The following is a 12,872-nucleotide window of genomic DNA, read 5'->3' as shown; positions in this document are numbered from 1 at the left end:
TTTGCTGCGGGCATGAAACAAACCGCAGCAATTGAAGGTGCACATGTGTATTTGCTGCGGTCGAGGCACAAAACCGCAGCAATTAAGGGTTCTTTTTTTTTTTTCTAAATCTTTTTTCTAGTTATAGCTGCGTATATTCAAAAACCGCAACAAATGATAAGCAGCAAATACGTTTTTTTCCACTAGTGGTTTGTGCTACTTTATGCGTGAAAGTAAAAAAATAGCTTGAAAACCCTAAAATCGCAACTTAGCACGTAATTTCAAGCATATGACTATGATTTTAAATTCTAACCACTTCAACACAATAATATTTACAAAATAGTGTTGTGTGCCAAGTTTCATGCAAAACAAACCAAGTTTAAGCTACTTTATGCGCGAAAAAGCCAAAAAAGCTTATGAACCCATAAAATCGAAACTTAACACGTTATTTCTTGCATATGACTATGATTTTCAATTCTAACCACTTCAATACAATAATATACCAATTAGTGTTGTGTGCCAAGTTTCGTGCAAAACAAACCAAGTTTAAGCTACTTAATGCGCGAAAGTGTCAAAAAAGCTTAAAAACCCATAAAATCGAGACAAAACACGTAATTTCTATCATAGGACTATTATTTTCTATTCTAACCACTGCAATACAATAATATATACCAAATAGTGTTGTGTGCGAAGTTTCGTGCAAAACAGACCAAGTTTGAGCTACTTTATGCGCGAAAGTGCTAAGAAAGCTTAAAAACCCATAAAATCGTAACTTAACATGTAATTTCTAGTATATGACTATTATTTTCAATTCTAACCACTTCAAGTCCACAATATATACCATATAGTATTGTGTGCCAAGTTTCATGCAAAACAAACCAAGTTTGAGCTACTTTATGCGCAAAAGTGCCAAAAAAGCTTAAGAATTCATAAAATCGTAACTTAACACGTAATTTAAAGTATATGACTATTATTTTAAATTCTACCCACTTCAACTCAACAATATATACGAAATAGTATTGTGTGGCAAGTTTTGTGCAAAACAAACCAAGTTTGAGCTACTTTGTGCGCGAAAGTGCCAAAAAAGCTAAAAAGCACATAAAATCGCAAGTTATCACGTCATTTCTAACAAATGACTATCATTTTAAATTATAAATACTTCAAAAAAATATAATATACCAAATATTGTTATGTGCCAAGTTTCGTGCAAAACAAACCAAGTGTGTGCTAAATTATATACGAAGGTGCCAAAAAAGCTTAAAAACCCATAAAATCGCAACTTAACACGTAATTTTTAGCATATGACTATTTTTTTTTATTTTAACCACTTCAACACAATAATATATAACAAGTAGTGTTGTGTGCCAAGTTTCGTGCAAAAGAAACCGAGCTTTAGCTACTTTGTGCGCGAAAGTGCCAAAAAAGCTTAAAAACCCATTATATCGCAACTTAACACGTTTGTTCTTGCATATGACAATGATTTTCGATTTTAACCACTTCAACACAATAATATATACCAATTAGTGTTGTGTGCCAAGTTTCGTGCAAATTAAAACAAGTTTGAGCTGCTTTATGCGCGAAAGTGCCAAAAAAGCTTAAAAACCCATAAAATCGTAACTTAATAAGTAATTTTTAGTGTATGACTATTATTTTCAATTCTAACCACCTCAACTCTACAATATATATTAAATAGTATTGTGTGCAATGTTTCGTGCATAACAAACCACATTTGAGGTACTTTATGCGCGAAGTACCAAACAAGCTAAAAAACCCACAAAATCGCAACAAAACACGCAATTTCTATCATAGGACTATTACATTGTATTCTAACCAGTTCAACACAATAATATAAACCAAATAGTGTTGTGTGCCATGTTTCGTGCAAAACAAACCATGTTTGAGCTACTTAATGCGCGAAAGTGCCAAAAAACCTTAAAAACCCATAAAATCGCAACATAGCACGTAATTTCTATCACAGGACATTTATTTTCAATTATAACCACTTCAACACAATAATATATACCAAATAGTATTGTGTGCCACCTTTCGTGCGAAATAAACAAATTTGAGCTAATTTATGCGCGAAAGTGCCTAAAAAGCATAAAAGAACGTTAAAGCGCAACTGACGAAGTAATACTAATAATATAACTATGACTTACAATTCTAACCACTTCAACAAAATTATTTATACCAAATAGCATTGTGTGCCATGTTTCGTCCAAAACAAACCTAGTTTTAGCTACATTATGCGCGAAAGTGCCAAAAAAGCTTAAAAACCCCTAAAATCGCAACAAAACACGTAATTTCTATCATAGGACTATTATTTATACTCTTACCACTTCAACACAATAATACATACCAAATAGTGTTGTACGCCAAGTTTCGTGGAAAACAAACCAAGTTTGAGCTACTATGTGCGCAAAAGTGCTAAGCAAGCTTAAAAACCAATAAAATCGCAACTTAGCACGTAATTTCAAGCATATGACTATGATTTTCAATTCTAACCACTTCAACACAATAATATATACCAAATAGTGTTGTGTACCAAGTTTCGTGATAAACAAACAATGTTTGAGCTACTTCATGTGCAAAAGTGCCAAACAAGCTTAAAAACCCATAAAATCGCAACAAAACAAATAATTTCTATCATAGGACTATTATTTTCTATTCTAACCACTTCAATACAATAACATATACCAATAGTGTTGTGTGCGAAGTTTTGTGAAAAACAAACCATCTTTGAGCTACTTTATGCACGAAAGTGCTAAGAAAGCTTAAAAACCCATAAAATCGTAACTTAAGACGTAATTTCTAGTATATGACTATTACTTTCAATTCTAACCACTTCAACTCCACAATATATACCAAATAAAATTGTGTGTCAAGTTTTGTGCAAAACAAACCAAGTTTGAGCTACTTTGTGCGTGAAAGTGCCAAGAAAGCTAAAAAGCACATAAAATCGCAACTTATCACTTCATTTCTAACATATGACTATTATTTTAAATATAACTACTTCAACACAATATAATATAGCAACTATTGTTATGTGCCAAGTTTCGTGCAAAACAAACCAAGTGTGTGCTAAATTATGCGCGAAAGTGCCAAAAAAGCTTAAAAATCCATAAAATCGCTACTTAACACGTAATTTTTAGCATATAACTAATATTTTTTATTTTGACCACTTCAACACAATAATATATAACAAGTAGTGTTGTGTGCCAAGTTTCATGCAAAAGAAACCAAGCTTTAGCTACTTTGTGCGCGAAAGTGCCAAAAAAGCTTAAAAACCCTTTAAATCGCAACTTAACACGTTATTTCTTGCATATGACTATGATTTTCAATTCTAACCACTTCAACACAATAATATATACCAATTAGTAGTGTGTGCCAAGTTTCGTACAAAATAAACCAAGTTTGAGGTGCTTTATACGCGAAAATGCCAAAAAAGTTTAAAAACCCATAAAATCGTAAGTTAATACGTAATTTTTTGTGTACGACTATTATTTTGAGTTCTAACCACTTCAACTCTACAATATATATCAAATAGTATTGTGTGCAAAGTTTCGTGCATATCAAACCAAGTTTGAGCTACTTTATGCGCGAAAGTGCCAAATAAGATAAAAAAAACCCACAAAATCGCAACAAAGCACGCAATTTCTATCATAGGACTATTACATTGTATTCCAACAAGTTCAACATAATAATATATACCAAATAGTGTTGTGTGCCATGTTTCGTCCAAAACAAACCATGTTTGAGCTACTTTATGCGCGAAAGTGCCAAAAAAGCTTAAAATCCATAAAATTGCAACTTAGCACGTAATTTCTATCATAAGACTTTTATTTTCAATTATAACCACTTCAACACAATAATATATACCAAATAGTATTGTGTGCAAGGTTTCGTGCAAAATAAACCAAGTTTGAGCTAATTTATGCGCGAAAGTGCCTAAAAAGCATAAAAGAACGTGAAAGCGCAACTTACGAAGTAATATTAAGAATTTAGCTATGATTTACAATTCTAACCACTTCAACAAAATAATTTTTTCCAAATAGTATTGTGTGCCATGTTTCGTCCAAAACAAACCTAGTTTGAGCTACATTATGCGCGAAAGTGCTAACAATGCTTAAAAACCCCTAAAATCGTGACTTAACACGTAATTTCTAGTATAGGACTATTATTTTCAATTCTAATCACTTCAAGACAATAATATATACCAAATTGTTTTGTGTGTCAAGTTTCGTGCAAAACAAACAACTTTTGTGCAACTTTATGCGCAAAAGTGCCAAAAAAGCTTAAAAAGCCATAAAATCGCAATTTAGCACGTAATTTCAAGCATATAACTATGATTTTAAATGCTAACCACTTCAACAAAATAATATTTACCAATAGTGTTGTGTGCCAAGTTTCATGCAAAACAAACCAAGCTTGAGTTACTTTATTCACGAAAGAGCCAAAAAATCTTAAAAACCAATAAAATCGCAACTTAACACGTTATTTCTTGCATATGACTATGATTTTCAATTCTAACCACTTCAACACAATAATATACCAATTAGTGTTGTGTGCCAAGTTTCGTGCAAAACAAACCAAGTTTAAGCTACTTCATGCGCGAAAGTGCCAAAAAAGCTTAAAAAACCATAATTTCGCAACAAAACACTTAATTTCTATCATACGACTATTATTTTCTATTCTTACCACTTCAACACAATAAAATATACCAAATAGTGTTGTGCCCCAAGTTTCGTGCATAACAAACCAAGTTTGAGCTACTTTATGCGCAAAAGTGCTAAGTTAGCTTAAAAACCAATAAAATCGCAACTTAGCACGTAATTTCAAGCATATGACTATGATTTTCAATTCTAACCACTTCAACATAATAATATATACCAAATACTGTTGTGTACCAAGTTTCGTGATAAACAAACCAAGTTTGAGCTACTTTATGCGCGAAAGTGCCAAAAAAGCTTAAAAAACCCATAAAATCGCAACAAAACATGTAATTTCTATCGTAGGATTATTATTTTCTATTCTAACCACTTCAACATAATAATATATACCAAATAGTTTTGTGTGCGAAGTTTCGTGCAAAACAAACCAAGTTTAAGCTACTATATGCGCAAAAGTGCTAAGCAAGCTTAAAAACCAATAAAATTGCAACTTAGCACGTAATTTCAAGCATATGACTATGATTTTATATTCTAACCACTTCAACACAATAATATATGTGTACCAAGTTTCGTGAAAAACAAACAATGTTTGAGCTACTTCGTGCGCAAAAGTGCCAAACAAGCTTAAAAATCCATAAAATCGCAACAAAACATATAATTTCTATCATAGGACTATTATTTTCTATTCTAACCACTTCAATACAATAACATATACCAAATAGTGTTGTGTGCGAAGTTTTGTGAAAAACAAACCATATTTGAGCTACTTTATGCACGAAAGTGCTAAGAAAGCTTAAAAACCCATAAAATCGTAACTTAAGACGTAATTTCTAGTATATGACTATTACTTTCAATTCTAACCACTTCAACTCCACAATATATACCAAATGGTATTGTGTGCCAAGTTTCATGCAAAATAAACCAAGTTTGAGTTACTTTATGCACAAAAGTGCCAAAAAATCTTAAAAACTAATAAAATCGTAACTTAACACGTAATTTAAATAATATGACTTTTATTTTCAATTCGAACAACTTCAACTCAACAATATATACCAAATAAAATTGTGTGTCAAGTTTCGTGCAAAACAAACCAAGTTTGAGCTACTTTGTGCGCGAAAGTGCCAAAAAAAGCTAAAAAGCACATAAAATCGCAACTTATCACTTCATTTCTAACATATGACTATTATTTTAAATTATAACTACTTCAACACAATATAATATAGCAACTATTGTTATGAGCCAAGTTTCGTGCAAAACAAACCAAGTGTGTGCTAAATTATGCGCGAAAGTGCCAAAAAAGCTTAAAAACCCATAAAATCGCAACTTAACACGTAATTTTTAGCATATAACTAATATTTTTTATTTTGACCACTTCAACACAATAATATATAACAATTAGTGTTGTGTGCCAAGTTTCAGCCAAAAGAAACCAAGCTTTAGCTACTTTGTGCACGAAAGTGCCAAGAAAGCTTAAAAACCCTTTAAATCGCAACTTAACACGTTGTTTCTTGCATATGACTATGATTTTCAATGCTAACCACTTTAACACAATTATATATACCAATTAGTGGTGTGTGCCAAGTTTCGTACAAAATAAACCAAGTTTGAGCTGCTTTATGCGCGAAATTGCCAAAAAAGTTTAAAAACCCATAAAATCGTAAGTTAATACGTAATTTTTGGTGTACGACTATTATTTTGAGTTCTAACCACTTCAACTCTACAATATATATCAAATATTATTGTGTGCAATGTTTCGTGCATATCAAACCAAGTTTGAGCTACTTTATGCGCGAAAGTGCCAAAAAAGCTTAAAATCCATAAAATTGCAACTTAGCACGTAATTTCTATCATAGGACTTTTATTTTCAATTATAACCACTTCAACACAATAATATATACCAAATAGTATTGTGTGCAAGGTTTCGTGCAAAATAAACCAAGTTTTGAGCTAATTTATGCGCGGAAAGTGCCTAAAAAGCATAAAAGAACGTGAAAGCGCAACTTACGAAGTAATATTAAGAATATAACTATGATTTACAATTCTAACCACTTCAACAAAATAATTTTTTCCAAGTAGTATTGTGTGCCATGTTTTGTCCAAAACAAACCTAGTTTGAGCTACATTATGCGCGAAAGTGCCAAAAATGCTTTAAAACCCCTAAAATCGTGACTTAACACGTAATTTCTAGTATAGGGACTATTATTTTCAATTCTAACCACTTCAAGACAATAATATATACCAAATAGTTTTGTGTGTCAAGTTTCGTGCAAAACAAACAACTTTTGTGCAACTTTATGCGCAAAAGTGCCAAAATAGCTTAAAAAGCCATAAATCGCAATTTAGCACGTAATTTCAAGCATATAAATATGATTTTAAATTCTAACCACTTCAACAAAATATATTTACCAAATAGTGTTGTGTGCCAAGTTTCATGCAAAACAAACCAAGCTTGAGTTACTTTATTCACGAAAGAGCCAAAAAATCTTAAAAACCAATAAAATCGCAACTTAACACGTTATTTCTTGCATATGACTATGATTTTCAATTCTAACCACTTCAACACAGATAATATACCAATTAGTGTTGTGTGCCAAGTTTCGTGCAAAACAAACCAAGTTTAAGCTACTTCATGTGCGAAAGTGCCAAAAAAAGCTTAAAAACCCATAAACGCAACAAAACACTTAATTTCTATCATACGACTACAATTTTCTATTCTTAACACTTCAACACAACAATATATACCAAATAGTGTTGTGCCCCAAGTTTCGTGCATAACAAACCAAGTTTGAGCTACTTATGCGCAAAAGTGCTAAGTTCGCTTGAAAACCAATAAAATCGCAACTTAGCACGTAATTTCAGCATATGACTATGATTTTCAATTCTAACCCCTTCAACACAATAATATATACCAAATACTGTTGTGTACCAAGTTTCGTGATAAACAAACCAAGTTTGAGCTACTTTATGCGCGAAAGTGCAAAAAAAGCTCTTAAAAAAAACCCATAAAATCGCAACAAAACATGTAATTTTTATCGTAGGACTATTATTTTCTATTCTAACCACTTCAACATAATAATATATACCAAATAGTTTTGTGTGCGAAGTTTCGTGCAAAACAAACCAAGTTTGAACTACGTTATGCGCGAAAGTGCTAAGAAAGCTTAAAAATCCATAAAATCGTAACTTAACACGTATTTTATTGTATATGACTATTGTTTTCAATTATAACCACTTCAACTGCACAATATATACCAAATAGTATTGTGTGCCAAGTTTCCTGCAAAATAAACCAAGTTTGAGATACTTTATGTGCGAAAGTGCCAAAAAAAGCTTAAAAACTCATAAAATCGTAACTTAACACGTAATTTCAAGTATATGACAATTATTTAAAATTCTAACCACTTCAACTCAACAATAGTATACGCAAATAGTATTGTGTGGCAAGTTTCGTGCAAAACAAACCAAGTTTGAGCTACTTTGTGCGCGAAAGTGCCAAAAAGCTAAAAATGACATAAAATCGCAACTTATCACGTCATTTCTAACATATGACTATTATTTTAAATTATAACTACTTCAAATAAATATATATACCAAATATTTTTATGTGCCAAGTTTCGTGCAAAACAACCAAGTTATTGCTAAATTATGCGCGAAAGTGCCAAAAAAGCCTAAAAACCCATAAATCGCAACTTATACGTAATTTTTAGTATATGACTATTATTCTAATTTTAACCCCTTCAACACAATAATATATAACAAATAGCGTTGTGTGCCAAGTTCCCTGCAAAAGAAACCAAGCGTGAGCTACTTTATGCGCGAAAGAGCCAAAAAAGCTTAAAAACCCATAAAATCGCACTTAACACGTTATTTCTTGCATATGACTATGATTTTCAATTCTAACCACTTCACACAATAATATACCAATTAGTGTTGTGTGCCAAGTTTCGTGCAAAACCAAACCAAGTTTAAGCAACTTCATGTGCGAAAGTGCCAAAAAAAGCTTAAAAAACCCATAAAAATCGCAACAAAACACTTAATTTCTATCATACGTCTACAATTTTCTATTCTTACCACCTTCAACACAACAATATATACCAAATAGTGTTGTGCCCCAAGTTTCGTGCATAACAAACCAAGTTTGAGCTACTTTATGCGCAAAAGTGCTAAGTTCGCTTGAAAACCAATAAAATCGCAACTTAGCACGTATTTTCAAGCATATGACTATGATTTTTCAATTCTAACCCCTTCAAACACAATAATATATACCAATACTGTTGTGTACCAAGTTTCGTGATAAACAAACCAAGTTTGAGCTACTTTATGCGCGAAAGTGCAAAAAAAGCTTTAAAAACCCATAAAATCGCAACAAACATGTAATTTTTATCGTAGGACTTTTATTTTCTATTCTAACCACTTCAACATAATAATATATACCAAATAGTTTTGTGTGCGAAGTTTCGTGCAAAACAAACCAAGTTTGAACTACGTTATGCGCGAAAGTGCTAAGAAAGCTTAAAAAATCCATAAAATCGTAACTTAACACGTATTTTATTGTATATGACTATTGTTTTCAATTATAGCCACTTCAACTGGCACAATATATACCAAATAGTATTGTGTGCCAAGTTCTCCTGCAAAATAAACCAAGTTTGAGATACTTTATGTGCGAAAGTGCCAAAAAAGCTTAAAAACTCATAAAATCGTAACTTAACACGTAATTTCAAGTATATGACAATTATTTAAAATTCTAACCACTTCAACTCAACAATATATACCAAATAGTATTGTGTGGCAAGTTTCGTGCAAAACAAACCAAGTTTGAGCTACTTTGTGCGCGAAAGTGCCAAAAAGCTAAAAATGACATAAAATCGCAACTTATCACGTCATTTCTAACATATGACTATTATTTTAAATTATAACTACTTCAAATAAATATAATATACCAAATATTTTTATGTGCCAAGTTTCGTGCAAAACAAACCAAGTTATTGCTAAATTATGCGCGAAAGTGCCAAAAAAGCCTAAAAACCCATAAAATCGCAACTTAATACGTATTTTTTAGTATATGACTATTATTTTCTAATTTTACCCCTTCAACACAATAATATATAACAATTAGTGTTGTGTGCCAAGTTCCCTGCAAAAGAAACCAAGGCGTGAGCTACTTTGTGCGCGAAAGTGCCAAAAAAGCTTAAAAACCCATTAAATCGTAACTTAACACGTTATTTCTTGCGTTATGACTATTATTTTCAATTCTAACCACTTCAATACAATAATATATACCAATTAGTGTTCTGTGACTTGTTTCGTGCAAAATATACCAAGTTTGAGCTGCTCTATGCGTAAAAGTGCCAAAAAGCTTAAAAACCCATAATATCGTACCTTAACTCGTAATTTCTGGTATATGACTATGATTTTCAATTCTAAACAATTCAACTCAACAATTATAATCAAATAATATTGTATGCAAAGTTTCGTGCATACAAACCAAGTTTGAGCTACTTTATGCGCGAAAGTTCCAAAAACACTAAAAAACCCATAAAATTGCAACTTAGCACGCTATCATAGGACTTTTATTATCATTATAACCACTTCAACACAATAATATATACCAAATAGTATTATGTGCCTTGTTTCGTACAAAATAACAAGTTTGAGCTTGTTTTATGCGCTAAAGTGCCAAAAAAGCATAAAAGAACCTCAAAGCGTAACTTACGAAGTAATATTAAGAATATAACTATGATTTACAATTCTAACCACTCGACACAATAATAATTACCAAATAGTGTGTGTGCAAAGTTTCATCCAAAACAAACCAAGTTTTAGCTACTTTATGCGCGAAAGAGCCAAAAAAGCTTTAAAACTCATAAAATCGCAACTTAACACGTTATTTCTTTGCATATGACTATGATTTTAATTCTAACCACTTCAACACAATAATATACCAATTAGTGTTGTGTGCCAAGTTTCGTGCAAAACAAACAAGTTTAAGCTACTTCATGCGCGAAAGTGTCAAAAAAGGCTTAAAAACCATAAAATCGCAACAACAGACGTAATTTCTATCATAGGACTATTATTTTCTATCTTACCACTTCAAACACAATAATATATACCAAATAGTGTGGTGCGCCAATTTTCGTGAAAAACAAACCAAGTTTGAGCGACTTTATGCGCGAAAGTGCTAAGCAAAGCGTAAAAACCAATAAAATCGCAACTTAGCACGTAATTTCAAGCATATGACTATGATTTTCAATTCTAACTACTTCAGCACAATAATATATACCAAATAATATTATGTGCCATGTTTCGTGCAAAATAAACCAATTTTGAGCTAATTTATGCGCGAAATTGCCAAAAAAGCATAAAAAACCTTAAAAATCGCAACTTACCTAGAATATTTAGAATATGACTATGACATACAATTCTAACCACTACAAAAAAAATCATATATACCAAATAGTGTTGTGTGCCAAGTTTCGTGAAAACAAAACCAAGTTTGAGCTACATTATGCGCGAAAGTGCTAAAAAAGCGCATAAAAACCCATAAAATCGTAACTTAACACGTAATTTCTAATATAGAACTATTATTTTAAATTCTATCCACTTCAGGAGAATAATATATACCAAATAGTATTGTGTGCCAAGGTTCGTGCAAAACAAACTAAGTTTGTGCTACTTTATGCGCGAAAGTTCCAAAATAGCTTAAAAACCCTAAAAATCGCAACTTAGCATGTAATTTCAAACATATAACTATGATTTTAAATTCTAACCACTTCAACACAATAATATTTACCAAATAGTGTTGTGTGCCAAGTTTCATGCAAAACAATTCAAGTTTAAGCTACTTTATGCGCGAAAGTGCCAAAAAAGCTTAAAAACCCATAACATCGCAACTTAACACGTTATTTCTTGCATATGACTATGATTTTCAATTCTAAACACTTCAACACAATAATATACCAATTAGTGTTGTGTGCCAAGTTTCGTGCAAAACAAACCAAGTTTAAGCTACTTTATGCGCGAAAGTGCTAAGGCAAGCTTAAAAACCAACAAAATCACAACTTAGCACGTAATTTCAAGCATATGAATATGATTTTCAATTCTAACCACTTCAACACAATAACATATCCCTAATAGTGTTGTGTGCCATGTTTCGTGCAATACAAACTAAGTTTGAACTACTTTATGCGCGAAAGTGCCAAAAAAAGCTTAAAAACTCAAAAAAACCGCAACAAAACACGTAATTTCTATCATAGGACTATTATTTTCTATTCTAACCATTTCAATAGAATAATATATACCAAATCGACTATTATTTTCAATTCTAACCACTTCAACTAAACAATATATACCAAATAGTATTGTGTACCATGTTTCGTGCAAAACAAACCAAGTTTGAGCTACTTTGTGCGTGATAATGCCTAAAAAGCTAAAAAGCATATAAAATCGCAACTTATCACGTCTTTTCTAACATATGACTATTATTTTAATTTATAACTACTTCAACACAATATAATATACCAAATATTGTTATGTGCCATGTTTCGTGCAAAACAAACACACTGTGTGCTAAATTATGCGCGAAAGTGCCAAAAAAGCTTAAAAACCCATTAAATCGCAACTTAACACGTTATTTCTTTCATATGACTATGGTTTTCAATTCTAACCACTTCAACACAATAATATATACCAATTTGTGTTTTGTGCCAAGTTTCGTGCAAAATAAACCAAGTTTGAGGTGCTTTATGCACGAAAGTACCAAAAAAGTTTAACAACCCAAAAAACCGTAACTTAATACGTAATTTTTGGTATATGAGTATTATTTCAATTCTAACCACTTCAACTCTACAATATATATCAAATTAAATTGTGTGCAAACTTTCTTGCAAAACAAACCATGTTTGAGCTACTTAATGCGCGAAATTGCCAAAAAAGCTAAAAAACCCATAAAATCGCAACATAGCATTTGATTTCTATCATAGAACTCTTATTTTCAATTATAACCACTTCAACACAATAATATATACCAAAATGGTTTTGTGTGCCAAATTTCGTGCAAAATAAACCAAGATTGAGCTAATTTATGCACGAAAATGCCTAAAAAGCATAAAAGAACCTTAAAGCGCAACTTACGATGTAATATTAAGAATATAACTATGGTTTACAATTCTAACCACTTCAACAAAATAATTTTTACCCAATAGTATTGTGTGCCATGTTTCG

The sequence above is a fragment of the Amaranthus tricolor genome, chromosome 7 (genome assembly GCF_026212465.1).
Source record: "Amaranthus tricolor cultivar Red isolate AtriRed21 chromosome 7, ASM2621246v1, whole genome shotgun sequence".
Classification (NCBI taxonomy): Eukaryota; Viridiplantae; Streptophyta; class Magnoliopsida; order Caryophyllales; family Amaranthaceae; genus Amaranthus; species Amaranthus tricolor.
This window is presented reverse-complemented; position numbering follows the sequence as displayed.